This window comes from Neovison vison, chromosome 5 (assembly GCF_020171115.1).
Source record: "Neovison vison isolate M4711 chromosome 5, ASM_NN_V1, whole genome shotgun sequence".
In the NCBI taxonomy this organism is placed as follows: domain Eukaryota; kingdom Metazoa; phylum Chordata; class Mammalia; order Carnivora; family Mustelidae; genus Neogale; species Neogale vison.
This window is the reverse complement of record NC_058095.1, coordinates 144,675,471-144,696,292: the sequence shown is the minus strand read 5'-3', so window position 1 is coordinate 144,696,292 and position 20,822 is coordinate 144,675,471.

Below are 20,822 nucleotides of genomic sequence, written 5' to 3'. Positions count from 1 at the left end.
GTAGGGGGTCCTATTTAGGATTAGAATATTGAAGGGGGCCATGATATAGAGATTGACTTTAGGCATGGAAGTTTTATATAAATCATGCTTTACTTCATTGATACCTGTCATAAATTGCTATGGCACTGGCAATGGGTAATACTATTTTCCAAGACACAAACTCATAAGGAGAGAAACTGGTTAACAGTTTTTTTTTTATCTTGTGTAATATCATTGTAATAAAACTGCTGATTCCTACATCTTACATTCTTCTATTCAACTTTCAGAAAACAACTTCCTATTTTTTTCAGCTACAACCTACTTCTACTAAAATCATTATTTCCATTTTTTTTAACCCTGAAATTCATGACTGATCATTTCATAGTTTCCTAGCATCGTCCATAAAACCCCTGGCTCTGCTTCCTCAGTCGTACAGCCTTTACAAACCTACACCTACAATCAACCTATTATCTGTCCTTTGCTATAGAGATTTCATGATGACTTAATGATACTAGGCCAAAATCTTATAACTATATGAATGATTAACTCTACAAATTATATGTTTTAGTGTTTTTTGGACACTCAGTATGGCTTATCAAAGACTTTATTGTCCTTATTTAGTGTTTTAGTCACCCCCATCGAAGTATTATACTCAGCTAGGGTTTGGCTATGAGACAAGGTCTTTTTTGATCTGGTACCAGCCTGCAAGCTCAACCTTATCCTTCAAAGTTGAATTAACATTCCAGAACTCCACTTCATAATCCAGAAATAGCAGTCTATTTGAGATTTTGCAAACACATTATATTCTATTCACACCTTTGCACATTTTTTTCATATTACCCACGTCTGAAATGTTTTCATGCTGTGTCTTCTTCCATTGAGAACTCCAAATCATCAATTCAAATGTAATTCTGTAATCAACTCTTCTAGGTAGCATTTGCTGAATATCTGCCAAGTTCCCAATTAAACCTGCCTTGAATGCCAATAATACTCTTTATGTTATTATGTGTATACCTCTATGAAAATCCTCAAAAGGTAGTATTGAAATTGCTATGTGGATCTTCTAAAAACAAAATATAAAAGGCATAAACTATAACATATGATTTTTTAAATGCATAGGGCACAAAATAATAAGTGATACACAGTTATTAAAATGAAGTAAGGGAGATGTCTTGTGGGTATGTTGAACTGGATCATGGTAGTTGCTTTTCCTCTGTAGAGATCCAGGGTAGGTAAATGACTGAAAACATAACACTTAGGTTTGGACCAAAATGAAATATCCCCATAGAAAAGGAAGGAATGGGGACGCCTGGGTGGCGCAGTTGGTTGGACGACTGCCTTCGGCTCAGGGCGTGATCCTGGAGTCCCGGAATCGAGTCCCACATCAGGCTCCCAGCTCCATGGGGAGTCTGCTTCGCTCTCTGACCTTCTCCTCGCTCATGCTCTCTCTCACTGTCTCTCTCAAATAAATAAATAAAATCTTTAAAAAAAAAAAAAAAAGAAAAGGAAGGAATGCCACTGAGCTATAGGATAAATTTAATAAGTTAATGTAACTGAAACTTCAATTCACAAGTGTTTTTGATTTCAATGTATTCCCAATAATTGATAGAACAGATAGAAAATCAGTAATGCCACAAAAGAATTTGACAACACTTTCATCATTTAACATTTATGGAAGGATCTACCCAAAAAGAGTAGAATATACTTTTTTTCAAGTACACATGGAACATTTACCAGCATAGAACATAATCTGGACTAAAATAGTCTCAACAAATACAAAATTGGTGATACAAAATTGGTGATACAAATATGCTCTCTGACTACAGAATTTTAATAATTAATTAAAGTGGGGGGGTAGAGGAAGTGGGAGAGAGAGAATCTTAAGTAAGATAAATTTATTATATTTTAATTAATTAACTAGCTAAGTAATTAATTTTAGGGGGGAAAGGCAGAGGGAGAAGGAGAGAGAGAATCTTAAGTAGGCTCCACACCCAGCACAGAGCCTGAGATCAGTTCCGAGCTGAAATCAAGAGTTGGATGCTTAACCAATTGAGCGACCCATGCACCCTTATTTTATTTTATTAATTTTTAATTTAAATTCAAGTTAGTTAACATACAGCGTGGTATTGGTTTCAGGAGTAAAGTTTAATGATTCATCACTTACATATAATATCCAGTTCTCAACCCAACAAGTGCCCTCCTTAATGCCCATCACCTATTTAATCCACCCTCTCCCCTCCAGCAACCCTCAGTTTGTACTCTATATTTAAGAATCTCTTATGGAGTGCCTCCCTCTCTGTTTTTATCTATTTTTCCTTCCCTTCACCTATGTTTATCTGTTTTATTTCTTAAATTCCACATATGAGTGAAATCATATATTTGTCTTTCTCTGACTGAGTTATTTCACTTAGCCTCATTCACTCTAGTTCCATCCATATTGTTGCAAATGGCAAGATTTCATTATTTTTGACAGCCAAATAATATCCATATATACCACAACTTCTTTATTCATTCGTCAGTCGATGAACATTTGAGCCCTTTCCATAATTTGGCTATATTTGATACAGATTGTGGATACTAACACTTTATCTGATATGTCATTTGGAAGTATCTTCTCCCATTCTATTGATTACATTTTAGTTTGGTGATTGTTTCCTTTACTGGGAAGACATTTTTTTTATCTTGAAGAAATCCTAGTAATTGTTTTTGCTTTTGTTTCCCTTGCCTCTGGAGACCTCTCTAGTAAGAATTTGCTATGGCTGAGGTCAAAGAGGTTGCTGCCTGCTTTCTTCTCTAGGATTTTGATTGTTTCCTATCTCATGTTTAGGTCTTTCATCCATTTGGAGTTCTTATTTTTTGAGTTTATCTTTGTGTGTGATGTAAGAAAATGGTTCAGTTTCATTCTTACAAGTATGTCTGTCCATTTGTTGAAGACACTGTCCTTTTTCCCTTGGATATTCTTTCCAGCTTTATTGAAGATTAGTTGAACATAGAGTTGAGGATCCATTTGTGGTTTCTCTATTCTGTTCCATTGATCTGTGTATCTATTTTTCTGTCAGTACCATAGTGTCTTGATGGTTACCACTTTGTAAAACATATTTAAAGTCCAGCATTGTGATGCTTCTAGCTTTGTTTTTCTTTTTCAACATTCCTATGGGTATTTGAGGTCTTTTCTGGATCCATATATGTTTTTGGACTTGTTTGTTTTAATTTTGTGAAAAATGCTGGTGTTATTTTGATAGGGATTACATTAAATGTGTAGATTGCTTTGGTAGTATAGACATTTTAACAATATTTGTTCTTCTAATCCAAGAGCATGGAATGTTTTTCCATTTATTTGTGTCTTCCTCAATTTCTTTCATAAGCGTTCTATAGTTTTGAGCATAGATAGCTTTTACCTCTTTGATTAGGTTTATTCTTGGGTATTTTATAATTTTTGGCACAATTGTAAATGGAATGGATTTCCTGATTTTTCTTTCTGTTGTTTCACTAGTGGTGTATAGAAATGCAATGGATTTATGTATCTTGAGGTCATATGCCGCAACATTGTTCAATTCATGTAAAAGTTCTAGCAATTTTTTGGTGGAGTCTTTTGAATTTTCTACATAGAGTATCACATCATCTGCAAATAGTGGAAGTTTGAGTTCTTTCTTACTGAATTGGATGCCTTTTATTTCCTTTTGTTGTCTAACTGCTATGGCTAGAACTTCCAGTACTATGTTGAAGAGTGGTCAGTTGACAACTCTGTCGTGTTCATGACCTTAGGGGAAAAGCTCTCAGTTTTTCCCCATTGAGAATGATATTACCTGTGGGTCTTTCATATATGTTCTTTATGATATTGAAGATGTTCCCTCTATCCCTACCTTGTTGAGGGATTTTACCAAGAAAGACTGATGTATTTTGTCAAATGCTTTTTTCTGCATCTATTGAAAGGATCATACAGTTCTTGTCCTTTCTTTTATTAATGTGGTATATCACATTGATTGTTTTGTGGATACTGAACCACCCTATAGGAGAATTTTATTAGAAACCAATAACATATTAGCAAAATCCAAAAATATTTGGCAATCAAAGAGCATGTCTGTAAGCAACCTAATACCAAAGAAGAAAGTAAAAGTAAAAATAAAGTATTTAAAACGGAATGAAAATAAAAACACATCAAATCCAAATTCGGAGTACATAACTAAGACAGTACTTGTGAATTTCACAGTACCAAACACATATAAGATTGGTCTATAATTTATGACTTCAGTTTCTAAATTAAAAATAAAACAAAGCAAAAACTGGGATAATATGCAAAATAAACTAGTAAATTAATAAAGATGAGGCATAAATCACTGAAATAGAAAAAAGTAGAGAAAATAAATGATGTCAAAAATGGTATTTTGAAAATAGTAATAATTGTTATTTTCTAATCAGACTAATCTGGACAAAGGAGTTTATTTTAATGCCAATATTACAAAAGAAAGAAAGGTCAACACTGGAGTTTCTGCAGATGTAAGAGAGTATTACAATCACTTAAAAATATCTTCATGCCAATAAATTCAACAACTTACATGAAATAGACAAATTCCTTAAAGGATAAATAGCATCAAATTCCAAAAATTCCAAAAGAAGAAATTGATAATCTTATAACCTATTTCAAATATTTAACTTGTCAAACTTTCCCATTATGGTAAACCCCGGACTCAGATAGCTAAATTTATGGCAACTACCAAATTTTTGGGAATAAATTATATCAGTGTCAACATGTCTTCCAGAAGATTGTAAAGATGACAGTATTTTACAAATCACACTATGAAGCCAACAAAACTGGACAAATTATAGGGAAAGAATACCACAGACCAATACATCTTATAACACAAAAAAATCTAAAGAAAATTTTATCAAACAGAATCAATAATATATAAAAATTATTTTATGTCATGACCAATTAAGGTTATGTAGGAAATGAGAGTTTAGTTTAGCTTTCAAAAATCAATCAATGCAATCCATCATGTTTTCAACTTAAGGGAAGACAAATCAAGACATCTAGATTGGAAAGGGAGAGGTAAAACTGTTTTTATTTATAAATAAAAGGTTTCATAAATTATTTGTATGCAGAATATAAAAATAAATCCCAAAATTCAATAATCAGGAAAAAAATGGAAATGTATCTGAATAGACTCTTTGCCAAAAATGCAAATAAAAACATGAAAATGAATCCACCATTATTTGTGGAAAACGCAAATTAAATCCCCTTGAGATGATATTGCATATTTATTTAAATGGCTTAAATTAAAATGAGTGATCATACCAAGTGCTGTAGAGAATGTGCAGGAACCAAACTTCAACCTGAGTTCAAATCTTCAATTTTTAAATAGATTTAAAGGTGGGCCCTATTTTACTTTTCTGCAAAGTATAAATAGTTATATTTTCTCCATGGGGATGTTTTGAAAATACACAATATTATATACTTAAAACACTTGACAAGGAGAACAACATTCAGTGTTTTGTTTTGTTTTGTTTAAATAAACATTATTATTACACTATTATCCCACTCTGCCCACACACTCTATTATCCAAATATCAGCACAGCTGTCAGATTTCTTTGGGATTTTTTCCCCCAAGAAATTGAATAAAGCAAAATACAAGACAAGTTAAAATAAATATTAGAAAAAAATAACAAGCAATTTTGTGTACTAGATATACAATGAAACATGGGTATAAATTAACAACAATGAAAGTGTGATAATAAAAACTTAAATTGCTCAATCAAAGAAAGACAATTATCATATGATGTCCCTGATATGAGGAAGTTGAGAGGCAATGTGAGAGAGTTTGGGGGTAGGAAAGGAATAAATAAAACAAGATAGGATCAGGAGGGAGACAAACGATAAGAGACTCTGAATCTCATGAAACAAACTGAGGGTTGCTGGGGGGAGGGAAGTAGGGAGAGGGGGTGGGGTTATGGACATTGGGGAAGGTATGTGCTATGGTGAGTGCTATGAAGTGTATAAACCTGGTGATTCACAGACCTGTACCCCTGGGGCTAATAATGCATTGTATGTTAATAAAAACAAAACAAAACAAAAGAAAAAAAAAACTTAAATTGCTTAGTAGTAAATATGTACCATTTTCCATAAATAAATACTTCCTTGCATTGTTTCATTATTTTTCCCAAGGACACCACAATCTTAGTTGTATAGTTACCCACATTTGATGATGAGGACACTGTGGTTCAAGGAGATTAAATACATGATAACATACAGCTGATTTGAAAGTCCAAGTTCTTTATTGTACAAAATAATCTAAATACATGATTAGAGTGGCTAGGTAAAATAAATTATGGTAAATTCATAAAATGGAATACAAAACAAGCATTGAAATTCTAATAATAATGGTAATGATTTTTTTGCTGATTACCTGCCACTTGAAAGTTTTTTATGCTAAGTATAGTTTTATAACCATTCTTGTCATAATCATGAGTAGATTCACAGGGAAATATGTGCTAGATTTTAAGTAATAAATTTAGCACACGACCAAGGCATATGGGATGAATTCATCATTCTTTAGTGAGAATGAATATTTACTTACATATATAATTTTCTTAAAATATTTGCAAAAATAAATCATTGTTTCTAAGTAGTGGAATTATAATTTATGTCTTGTGATTTCTTTGAACTGCTTGTGATGATCATGTATAACATTTTAAATGAGAAAGTATAAACTACTCATATATATAGGAAATATAAAGTTGTTCCTATAAACTTTTAGGATGTTTAGAATGTTTATACTTTCACTACATACTCCACTTAGAATTGTGCTTGGCACATTGTAGATACTCAGTAAATATTGTATAAATGAAAAATATAACCCCATAGTGGGTGAACACTTTTCCCAATATGGTGTTGAATAATAGAAATGAAGAATTCAAAATTTGTGTAGAAAAGCATGTAAGAACATGATAAATGGCTATGTTATTAGTAACTATGCTTGTTCTACATATTATTTAAAAATGATATGTAAACTATATCATGTATGTTATAGGGTATGTATGTACACTATATTGAAAAGAACCTTTCCAAAATACACAAAGTTCTAGATTATGATATAGATACTATTGAACTTTGAGAGACCACGTCATACCCTTTGTTGCTAACAAGAAAAATCTAAGATTTCTTTTTTTCCTGATCAGTGAAGCTAAAACCCACGTCAATTCTTATTTCCTGGCTCGATTGCTTGCTTTCTTCCTTTCTTTCTTTCTTTCTTTCTTTCTTTCTTTCTTTCTTTTAAAAGATTTTAATTATTTATTTGACAGCGAGAGAGCAGGCAGAGTGACAGGCAGAGGGAGAGAGAGAAGGAGGCTCCCCACCAAGCAAGGAGCCTGATGTGGGACTTGATCCCAGGATCCTGGGATCACGGCCTGTGCCAAAGGCAACTGCTTAACCAACTGAGCACCCAGGTGCCCCCTGGCTCACTATTTAAATCATATTACAAATGTGTGCCAAATGAGAAGAGTAGTAGGACTTTATGATTACTCATAGGATTTATCCTTCAGAGTTCTTTTCCTATAACAGATAATGGAGTCTCACTAACTAAAGCACAAGTACATAATTAAAGCAAAAGCACAATGGAAGTAGAAAAATGAGGAAGTAGAAAATCAACCACAAATTTAGGAAGACCAGAATCAAGAAAGTGCCCAGAATTTAAACTGCAGAAATAATTTTGAAAAAAAAAAAAAAAATTAGAGTGCCAGAGAAAATTTGATTCAGAGAAAATTTTTGAAAAAGCTGTATAAATAGAATAGAAGAGTAAAAACTACTAATAAGCAAAAATAAGTGTAATCCTTAATAAGAGCAAACCCAATAACATTCATTCTATGATGATAAAGCAGTAGTTGATGTACCTGTCTTCCATCCTCCCCTACATATCCTATATGTCCCTTTCCTTTGCTCAGCAGCTCAGTAGCACAAGATTCTTTAACAAATAAAACAATTCATACTTTCAGTCAAAAGGGGAATGTGCCTTTAGAACAAATTCTCTGCTGATACCTTGGTGGTCATTTTCTACTAACATGAAGTAAGAAGCATAACTATGTGGGAAATATTCTAAATAATTACCTAATTTATATCCAAATACCCATTGTTTTGACATCTTTGTGACCTTCTGGTGAAGGATTCCTTTAAAATCTCTGATCATCGTCAGAAAATTATGTATTAGATAATTTTGCTTCATGTAAAATAACTACATAAGTGCTCTGTATGTAAATACATAGAGTATCTATCTACTTATGTATCATCTATTAACTATTATCTACCTATCATCTCTCTTCATAAGTAGTCAAATTCCGTTAACCATGAGGTTTTTTTTTTTTCCAGCTCTGACCTTGATGTTCTATCACTAAGTAAATTTACAAAACATGAGAAGAGCCCTTGAGAGGTTGACTGTGAGCTGAAGCTGTCGCATTACATAAAAGCTTTATGAAACACGGTTGATAATACCTTTGTCTCCTGGTTGCCTTGTTTTGTTATTGTTGTTGTTGTTGTTGCTGCTGCTGCTGCTGCTGTTTGTTTGTTTTTAAAACTTATAGGAACCTGGTAGTGAATTCTAAAGAAAAATATAAATGAGGGTTTAAGAAATCCAACTAGTAACCACACGACTACAGGAGACAGTTTGAATGTGAAAATAATATATACATGTAATTTTCTTGTGCCTTTAAAGATTCTTCAACCCTCATACTGTTGACTGGAATTCTCTCAAGATGTTTAAGTAACTATTTTAGGAATCATGAATCCCTGACCATGGAACAACATGTCTCTTTTAACTTAGCTACCAATCATAAATTGAATGTTATCTGATGCGTGCACAGCAGCGTTCCATCTTTAAATAGAAATGGTATATACGAACTGGATCCAAAAATGTCTGAAGAGATGCAAATACATTACAAGAGCAGGTGGCTCAGACTACCATAATACCTACTCCTGCTGTTCTACCACATCGCCCTCACAACACTGGTATGACCTCATGGGGTGTCCACTATGACTATTAACAGAAGAGGGGTAAAGTGGGGGCTTGGTTTGCAGCTGAGTCTGCATCTTAAAGTGGTATTATATAGAAATGAGTGCCTGGTGAAAAACAGTCCTAAGAAGGAATGATTATGAGAAATAATGTTGAAAAACAATATATCAGAACTTAAAAGCAAAATAACATGGTTTAAGGTGGCCAGAGCAAGAGGTCTTAGGCAATGATTCATGGGCAGTTGGATTGACTGGCTAGTTAGGATCCTAAGAAGTCAAGATTAAAATAGTAATAATTAGGAGTTCTGGAGAAGAGTCATTTGCAAATACACCTTAGAATACACACAAAGTTTTGTTTATTTGTTTTTTTTTTCCCCATAGAGATTCCCATTAAGTGACATTCTTGACATAATTGTTCCTCAGTACCTTCCTGTGAATGTCATCTTTATTTAGTTACTCATTATTCAATAGGCTCAAGTACAATGTGGTCACAGTGGCACAATGGGAAAGCAAGGATGAACTCAACAAAATGTAATAGGTATAGTTTAATCTGTTACCGCAGCATAGCAGCAACCACATTTTTATCTTATTTATCAGAATCATTTACCCCAAGTAGTAGTAACCTAATTTTTAAGCTTTCAGATCAACTTGAACAGCTTAAGTAACCTTTTTTTTTTTTTTTTCTTTTAGGGACTGGGTCAACCTAAGGGAACCACAGCTGTGCTCACTGAAGTGTTATTTTGGAGGTATTAGTCTTTCTACGCACATGGTCTCAAAATTGTAGTGATGGAAGCAAAAAAGTTTGAAACAATATGGATTTGTGCTGTGCAAGGAAAAGCTTGCTGTCTCCACTTTTGAGTCCAGTTTGCCCACCACAGAAACCAATGTGAAGCCCCACCTAGAAGGGGTTTGATTATAACCTGTCTTTTTAATTTAATTTAATTTAATTCTATTTTATTTTTTCATGCAAGGGGCTGCAATCTGTCCTTGAAGAGGTATTTACATAATCCAGATAAACCTGTGCCTCCTAGTAACACTTTGTCAGCACCACAAGCTGTGAACTAGAGGTACCAATTGAATCAACATCAGCCGGATGATATGGTGCCTACCAATAATTTTTTATCTCTGTGGTAATGGGATTAAGGTTTTCTTCAACTGAAAAAAAAGACTAGTTGCTGAATAGCAAAATTGGTGGACTTTTCTGGGTTTTCTTTGTTTAAGTGGTTAGATTAACTCTACTCTTTAGAACTATGCAGGCTGTTTTAATGGGCACCCTTGTTGTATGACTTCTATTTGGGTTGAACCAAGAACAAACATCAGAAAAAAATAAAAATAAGCAGAAGAGTGAAGCCAGGTATTTCAATTTTTATCCCTCTGTGCTTTTTTTGCTCTAGCTTATACAATAGTTGTGATCCTTCTGACTACATCCCTCCCTGATGCCCTTTCCTTCTTGGAAGCCCAAGCTTATGCTACTTTGAAATAGACCAAATTTAACCAAGTCCTGGCTTTATCAGTCATTCCAATTCAGGGAATTTGAGCCCCCTCTGACCCTCTCTACCAGCACAGCCATTGAATGAATATTACCAAGTGACTGCTGTTAATAACACATGGATCAAAATAATTGCTCACTTGAGCTTTTCCCACGATCCTGACATATAAAGTGTCAATCATAATTCTTTTTAAAAACCATTACATGTGGCATTAGTTTGCTATGCCACAATAGGTAAGTGGAGCAGAATTTGACAATTCAATAGGAAAGTGCTACTACCTAAAACATGTAGCCTTGTTTTATAATGCTGGTAGGCAGAAACTAACAGTGCCTGGAAGAGGGTGTTCATGAAAAGTGGAGGCCTTCTGAGAGCTTAAAGAGGTGGGTGCCTTTTCAATCTGGAATAAACAGGAATGTTTTATGTAGTAGTGGAAATTTGGCAACACTATTTATTGTAGTAACACAGGAAATGGAAAACAAATCTCCTGAACTCCTATACCTGACAAAGTAGATTTCAAGCAGGATAAAGAAAATGACCATCAACTACTGACAATAATAAACTATGAGAAAGAATAAACTGAATTGGTACTGGTTCAGTTCCTGAGAAAAATATTAAAGGATTTATGAAAGCCTGACTTGCTGGTTTTGAAAATATAACAGGTACTCATCTCCATTTCCTTGTAGCAAAAGATTTTCAAACTAAGGGATAGTATCAGGTGTAAAGATTAAGTCCAAGGTACTGACAAGACATGGCCTCAGGGCTAAGATGTCAGGTGAGTGCCTGTAAAATAGATGGGCATGTCTAATAAGGCTCCTATGACTCTGAAGGTTTTTGTAAAACAGCACCTGACCCTGAGCCCAAGGTAAAGATGGGGTGGTCTTTAAACAAAAGGTGAAAAAAATAATAACATGGATTAAAATCAGGCACACAGGAAGCACAAACTATTTTTTACTTAACTTATTATTTTTTATTTAACTTATTTTTTACTATACTTGTTCAATTGAAAATACAAAATGAAAAGAGGCCTTTAGACATCCAAACTTCTAAAACCAAGAAATAAGCTGAGAAGTTCCCCATTTGAAAATATGGTCATTTTTAATGAAAAAGTAAAGATACTTTAGTGAAAAAGTAGAAGAAAATAGAAAACAGATTCAGTAGCTAAATAAATCACTATTAGGAAGCATGACTGGACTCTAATCACTGAACTAGGAACATATTCTCTGCTGTATCCAATGACTTCTATGTACCTCCATTCACCACCCATCCCGACGTTCTTTTTATTAGTTTCGGAGATGCAATTTAGTGATTCATCATTTGCATATAAGACCCAGTGCTTGTTACATCAAATGCCCTCCTAAATGCTCATCACCCAGTTATCTCTTCCCTCCACCCATCTCCTCCCCAGTAGATAAAGAAGATGTGGGGCGCGCACGCATGCATGTGTGTGTGTGTGTGTGTAATATTACTCAGCTATCAAAAAGAATGAAATCTTGCCATTTGCAATGATGTGGATGGAACTAAAGGATATTATGCTAAGTGAAATAAGTCACCCATCCCCACTTTTTGATTGAGTCTGTGTATTATGTTATCTTATCACTATCTCAAGGTTGTAGATTAGAATTTAGGGTTAAAAATAACCTGTCTTCGGTTCACAGGACTTCAGATTAATAGAGACTCTGATTTAGAAAATATACCCAAGGAAAGTAATTGGCATATTAACAAGATCCTGAGCTCTGCATCAATTGAGCTGATTTCATAATGGCATGAAATTTCTGTAGGTTTCTATAGGGATAGGTATATTCTGCATCTGGGAGGGAGACAAATTATTAGAAACCAAATTATTAGAACCAGATCACTGATCTCCAGCGGTCCCCAGTTAATCACAACTCCCAATATTCACTTGGCCTAGCCTTTGTGAATAGAAGCAAAGGTTCCTAGAGGAAGTGCAAGAATAGAGTCTGAAGCTAAGTTATACAAAACTTTGTCACCTCCGTGTTGATCTCTTGGAAACATTTAAACTGCCTTGTAAGAAGTACAAAGTATTCTGAAGAGATGCAGTCTGTGAGGAAGCGCAAGGTAGATGCACAGAGAATCCATAAGGAGAGACACTGATTTTGTTCCATTTCCAGTTGTCCCAGCCATTAAAACCTAGGCGTGAGCAATCCTGAATCCCCCATTCAAGACTAGTCACCTGCTGAATGTGTGTGTAGATGAATGGCCTTGCTATATCTTTTTAAAAATATTGATCTATAAAATCAAGAGCAAAAAATACAATGATTTCTTCAGGCTATTAAAATTTGTCGTAACTTAAACATTAATATATCATTAGAATATTCTTTGCATTAAAACCATTAAACTCTGTAATTCCAATGCTAATACTACTTATATGTATTGTCCCTTTCAATTCAAATACACATTCTGATCACATAAATTCACTGATTGATACATTAGATAATTATTTGAGCCATTATGTTTTTGTAATTGTTTTTAAATTCTTGTTCTGCACTGCTGATACTCATGAGCGATAAAAGGTTTTACAAGCCATATGTGTGGCATAAATTTTAATTTTTATCATCATTAAACATGAATCAAATTAATAAATGATAAATATCTCATGCCAGTAGATCCAAACCATACTTTTAGTACAAAATGTACAATTCACGAAGATAGCTGTTAGAACCAGTCCAATCTCAGGAAAATACTCATAGGTTCAAAATCAATTATTTTCCAGACCAGTGGTTCTTCTGGGAGAAATGAGTGACAGGAAAATAGGTTAAACAACAACATATTTTATTATCTACAATGTTTTCAAACAGAGTCAGAAGTAGAAACAAATTCAGGTGCTACAATAGAATCTCAATCTCTGTTGAGCATACAATCACAGATTAAACCTGTAACACTACCTGCATTTCTTACAGCATGAACTCATTCTTGCTCTTCATCAAAAACCCTTTCATGTGCATTCCCAAACTGCCCCCCAAGCTCAAGATAACTAATTAATCTTCCTTTTAATTATGATTGACTTCATTTTCATGTTCATTATAATGTCATTAATGTAGGACAGATGGCCATTGCTATGGCAACCAGGAATGCTGTGGCTGTGACTTTCAGTCTTTACTAATTAGGAGATTGCTTTGGATTACCTCAATGTAATGGACAAAAAAATGTAATATATATACCACAACACTACCTATGTTTTAAATTATTTTTCTGGTTACCTATAAAATTCCCCCAAATTAGGGTTTCTGAATTCCATCTTTATTTTTAAGTTAGGGATATATACTTCTTATTTTCCTTTCTTTCTTTTCTTTCTTTTTTTTTTTTTTTTTGTCATTCTAATAAAAACCCTAGTTTGCCTTTCCTATCAAAATACTTATTTATTTTATAATTGTCTTCCATGGATTGATGCTTCTAAGAAAAATTCAAGAAAACTATTCCTTATTCATGCATAAAAACATGTTAACTTGTACATTAAAATATGCATCTTTTATTTCTGAAAACAATGTTGGAGATAACTGCTCATGATTAAGTTTCTTCAAAAATTAAAAGCCCACAGTTCATAGAGAAGAAAAACTGGCTTCAAGGTGCATGTTCAAAATTGGTTTTCATTTCATGCTGGGATGAAAGCTGAGCTTTGGAAAATAACTGATGCTGCAGCTGATCTGATGATCCGGCACCTTCTCCTCCTTCATAATATTACAGAGATCAGTGATAAAACAAAAACTGTTTCTGCGAACAATAGTGGTCTGTGTATGTCATTTTATAGTAAAAATATTAAAGTGTTGAACGTTACTGGGATGATTTGGTTACCGTAATAAAATAGTTTTGTGGTAATATTTTTTTTCTAGCATTAAATTAAAACATACCTATTTTAATACTTTTACGAATTCTTATAATAGTAATAATTAAACTTATTTGTGAAATACTTGCTATTTATTTTAATCTAAATATTTAATTTATAGGTTGCAATTCATATCATACAAAGTATTATAATTTTTACAAGATCATAACATGATAAGTCTTGGAAACTTGGGTCTTAAAATAACTTCGATTTTGATGATGTATTCAAAAATACAAGCAATTCATTGAGTGAAACTGTTAAAATTCTAACATGAAATTTGTATAGGTCTAAGTAAAATATTGAAATTCTTCTATACGCAAACATAATATAATTCAGGCACTGGTTTTATGGAGTTTATTTAAAGTTTTCTAGAAGGAAAAAATTGTATAGTTCCAGTCTTCTGTAGGTAAAAAGTACTGGTTGAAACCCTATTGCATATACTTATAAATACTTTACCTAAATAATCATAAAAGTACAAAGTACAAGAGAGTATGCATATCCTTGATGATTTAGAATATTTCAAATGGCGGCCAGTCCTGAAAGCTATCTCTGTGGAAAATATTAATTAAAACTAAACTAAACCAACAGGTTAAGAAAGGGGAGAAAATTAACCCAAACTGTTGCTATATGCTGTGTTGCTTTGTTATATACATAAAATGTGCACATTTGTGTATGGGGGAGTGTGTGTGTGCACAACCATATTCACATCATGATGTTCTAGAAACAGACTTCTTGGATTTGAACTTCAACCTTACCACTTCCTATCTGTGTGCTGTACAACAATTTGTATAACATCCTTTCTTCTTTATTCATGCTTAAACCTAGGATAATAATGGTATCTATTATACAGCTTAAGTGAGAAAATATAACACACTTGGAATAATGCATGACCCTTGGTAAGTAATTACTTGGCAAGTAATACATAAGTCATTTTATAAATTAGGCTCGAAAAAAAAAAATCCAAGGGCTAACTAATAATAGAATAAAAATAAGTGATCCACTAGTGTGTTTAGTTTGTATCATTTAAAATTGTTTTTCATTAACTCTTTCATCAGCCAAGTGCTAATTTGACTCTGAATTTTAATGCATTTTTTTTGAGTCCTCTATTTTGGAGTAAATGTTAGCACTTGACGTATCTCTGTTGCATATAGGCCACAAAAATGAATGACAGGCCACCAGACACCTATCAAATCCCATTCTAGAAAATGATACCTTGTTAGCTTTCAACACTCCTGAATCAGGTCCAGCATTAAGTATTCAAAGACTTGAAGTCCTAAATTAAAATTAATTAATCAAAATTCACCATGAGAAACTATGACATTCAGATGGGTTCTCTGTTTGAGCCTGGGCTGAACAATCTGTTCACATCACATCAGCTTCTGAAACATTATTCCTAAATCTCTGCCCTTCCATATTCCCACCTTTCATCAATATTTAAATAGCCACTGGACTGAGGAAATTGTTGTACAAAAAAGTCAGTCTACACACTTTTCAATAATTTTTAGTCTTTCAAATTCACTATTCCTTAAAACAATATAGATGTGCTAATCTCTTAAAATGTGCATAGCACCACTAATAGAGCTAAAGTTTCTTGTTGAGTTAGTATATTAGACAATATTGTGTGCAATTTGTTTTATGCTCAAATTAAATGCGAAAGTCTCCTCTATTAATATGTCTAGTTCATAGTAACTATTTACGTGGTTTTAAATTTTAGTTTGATCCTATACAAGTTTATGACACATGGAATGGCAGCTGTGCCTCCATGGGGAGCAATGATTTCCCAGTTATTAATCACTGCTTTAGAAAAATAACAATTACATGACAATTCAATATCGTAGTGTTCAAACTATAAACCACACAAATTCTAAAAGAATTTCTGTATGAGTATGGGTAATAGGTTTCAATTACCATTTCAATTTTATTAAATAAATTCGTTATTTGAAACCTAGAAGTTTACCACGTGTTACAAAAAAAAGGCTATGAAAAAAATAATACTATTCAGATAGTTTTAAAACTATGCAAGACATGATACAGTATATGGACTCAGTTTTGTTAAAAATTTGAATAAATGAATAATAACATGCTAATTATGAATAAGTCTGATTTACATTCGCATCTAAGAAGCAACGACTACGGATGAGAAAAACTAAGAACAAAACTCTTAGAATTTGGCACAACAATTTTGTGGACATAAAATTCACACTCTCAATTTGCCATAACTTAATAATCTCTACAAACTACAAACAAGAATTTTAACATTATTATAATTTCAACAAAGTACTAATATTTCCATTGTATCAATTGCAAAATGAGAGTAATATTTCATACTGAGTTTCATAGAAATAATACAAGATATTTTTACTTAATACAAGATATTTTATTTAATGAATACTCAATATTTCAAAGTCCAAATTATTACTACCTACAATATCCATTAGTAAAATGGAAGAAGGTAACTTGTACCTCCTGTTTCAGAATGGGGAATTCCTTTAACTTAGAAAATAACGAAAATATTTATGTATCGCAATGTCACTGATAACAGCATAACTGATATTAAATGTATCTGTTGGCTTTTGTGTACCTTTAGTGAATGATCACAAGGATGTTAGTTCTGTGGACAATACATACTTGGACATATTTTATATTATCATTTTCTCTTCTCTTTTGAATAACTTCCAACAGTGTGGTATGCACACATGCAGACAGGCACTCTTCCTGACTCCACCTTCCTCTCCAGTGTTTATTTTGTTTATTCGCTCACCTTTACAACCAAACTCTTAGAATGGTTTCTACATTTGCCTGTCTCCATTTCTTCATCTTCCGGATCTTTTGAACGCATTCCAATTAGGTATTCTCAACATAACACTAGAATAAAGTCATAAAATTTTCCCAAATCATCAGAAATGTTTACATTTCAAAATCTGTATTGATTCTATAGAAAAATCATTTGCTACCTCTTATCAGCATTGAACATGGGAGGCCTGTCCATGTTGAAGCTTTTTTTTTTTTTACTTGGCTTCTGAGACATCACACAAGCCACTGGTTCTTGGCCACTTTTCTTCAATTTCAATTTCTTCAATTTCTTGCTACTTTCTTCAGTTTCCCAATCTCAAATATGTAACTTAACTTCTCTGATCTCTTCTCTTCTATTTTTATCCCTTAAGTAATCTTAGAGTCATAAGGTTTTCATTCTGTATTAAATTATAGTCATATGGCTTTAATTAAATTATAATACAAAGTTTTCATCAACCTAGCAACTCCTTCACTGAACATCAGCCTTCTACCTCAAACTGGATTCGTGACATCTTCTTTTAATGATCAAATGTGTCTCAAACTCACAATGTCCAAAACTGATCTTGTTTCCAACCCAAATTCACAAAGCCTGTTTCTGCCATCAAATGTATATCACCCAATTCCTTGGTCTCAAAAGCTTGGCAGTCTTGTCTTTTTTTCTGTAATTCACATGCAATCTATCTTCCTTTTGGCCCTGCCTTTTAAATATATTCAGACTCTGTACATTTTTTCATTCCTTCCTCAGCTAGCACTGTTTTCCCAACACCATTATTTCTTTCATGGACAAAAGTAACAGCTGCTAAGTTGTTTACTGTACACTCTACTATTCACTTTCCTCTATTATTCCTTATCAGCAGCCACTGAACAATAGTTTTAGGATTTTATTTTGTTTTGCTTTTTCTTTGTTTTGTTTTCCTTGTGGCACTGAGGATCTTGCTTTTAGCAACAGATAATCAATTGTTAGCAGGCAAAGAGCAAATTAAAGCTATCTTAAATCTATCAATATCCCACATCACCATTATCTATATTCTGGCCTCTGCCATCACTCACTTAAACTATACTATAATCATCTCACATATTCTTGTTTGATACCATCTTTTTTGATGACATTATTTGAATGCTATCTTGCTTTTCTGCTAGTTTTTTCCACACTTAAGTAGATCTGTTTCATGACAATATTCTGTTAGTTTATGTATGTGGCATAAATCACTTGCTCCATCTTTGAAGAGTTTACAAGATAGATTTCAGTATACTTATTGTTACCTTCTAAGTCTAGTATGCTCTGGTCTCTGACTGCTTCTCAAATCTATACCCCTTGCCTCCTGGTACTCATTTACCACTGCAAATAATACTGTACCAGTTTAAGATCTTTATGCCTCTCCATACTATCCATACTACTTCGTGTTTCAGTGTCTTTGTACTTAGAATTACTTTTTCTGTTTTCACAAATGCCCATCTCCATTCTATATCCTTTGACTAATTCCAGTATATTTCAAGATTAAATGCAGATGTGCCACATTTAGAAGGACATCATGCTCCCAAACTCCACTATAATTTTGCAGAGCTGGAATAGATATTATAAAATTTTCTATAATTTCAATGCATTAAAGAATCATGTATAAAATAGAAATACTATAGGAATATCTGCATTATGCAGTGTATACAATTCATGTGACGTGTTTGTAGAATTGCTTGGCAAATTTTTAATAGTGCAATGTATGTTAATATTTTTATTTCTTTGTTAGTGTTTATGTTCATGTATTTACTTATATTAACTTGCATCTGTCTGAGAAAGTTCCTATAATGCTTTTGAAGACTTGCTTTCCCTCTTTCACTTGCTTTCCCTCTTTTTCTTCCTTCTTCCCTTCCCTCCTTCCTTCCTTCCTCTCCCTCTCTTTCTCTCTTTCTTTTTTTCTTTCTTTCTTTCTGTGAGCAGTGGGGCAGGGGCAGAGGGAGAGACTCTTAAGCATGCCCTACACCCAGCATAGAGCTCAGTGTGGGACTTGATCTCAGGACTCTGAGATAAGGATTTGAGCTAAAACCAAGAGTCAGATGCTTAATCAACTGAGCCACCCCCAGTTCCTGTTAATGTTTTTAAGAGAAATTCTTACAAGGAGGGAACATTTGTACTTAGAAAATACTTTTATAAAACAACTAGAAGCACCTGGTGGTTCAGTGGGTTAAGCCACTGCCTTCGGCTCAGGTCATGATCTCAGGGTCCTGGGATTGAGCCCCACATCGGGCTCTCTGCTCAGCAGGGAAAGTCTTTAAAAAAAAACCAACTAAAATAAAAAGTATCATGAATATGAAGTAATACTTATGAGGAAACAACAACAAAAAGATACATAATCCCTTTTGCATTAAAAAGGAAAGAGGATTTAGAAGTGGCTTTGAGAAGAGAAAAACAGCCAGAGGAGTATCCTGGCGTGCTGGCTGCAGTTCTTTTAGGAAATGAGATGTCTAAAACTCAAATTTAAATGATTTTGTATGCCGCTATCTATTTCACCTGCAAAATAAATTTAAGGATGTGTGGCACATACAAGTACTGGTAGTTGATTTTTATCTTTATTGTGTGTTTGTTTGGGGGGAGATTTGACTATATTAATTATATAAAATGGCTGTGATCCAAATCTTACTCTATGCCAAATCATAGAGTAAGTAAAAAGACAAACTGTGCATTTGGAGGATCTCCTCTCAGATAAAGAAGCAAGCAAGCAGAAGGCAGAGGTAACCAGGAGAACCTAAGGACTTAGGTAGTTGGAGAAACCTTGCAGAGCAACTGAACAGGGTTGATGTAGATCATATAGAGATCTCAACTCTCAGGTCCCAGCTAAAGTCTGGGGAACATTTATATCCATCATAATGGACTCTACAAATGTTTTATATGTCCATCTCCACTGTTTATCTAATTTTGAGGAAACGGTCTGAGCATCTTTTTGATTACAACATGTGGAACAAGTGGTCTCTCACAATTATGTGTTTTTAATTCAATCCTATACATTGGCAAAATCAGAAAGAATGGTATGCCCTCAATCTCATTACTAGTTTTTATCCATGGCTGATTCTTTTAATAAATTCCCTACATATTTTTGATGCTGCCGAATCCCATTTATCTAGAAAAGATTGCTGATACACAAGAAGATTTGTTTCAGATTTTATTCCCTATGTACTGATGGCATCATTTTTAAAACCTGAGATATAAAATAAAGTAATAAGACACCTTTACTTTATGTGCAATAAAGTCTGGCCTATTAAAAATGTATTTTGAGACTGTAGTATAGAAAATAAAATTTCATAGAATTGAGATATGGATTTCTTTCTAATGAAATGATGATACATAACGGATTTTGTTTTCCCCTGTACATGTATGTCTTCATCTCCAAATTTTAAAAAGTGGTTATTCTTGGAATTTACAACAGTGTGTGTTACATGGTTAGTCAAACTTTGAACTATAAAAAGACAAAAACCTAAATATGTGAAAGACTGTATGGTTTAGGTTTTGTAAATTTTTGTTATGATTTTTATAGTATTATCAAAGTAGCCATCCCTGTTTTGCATGAAGATTGATGCCCATATAAAAAAATCAATATGGTTTATGCTATTTTGTAAATATGTCTTACTACAGAAAGTAGAATGTTAGTAATGTAATTCCTTCTCCCAAAGTCCAATGTCATAACACTTTATTTATAGGAAAAAAATGTTTATAGCAATAACTCATTA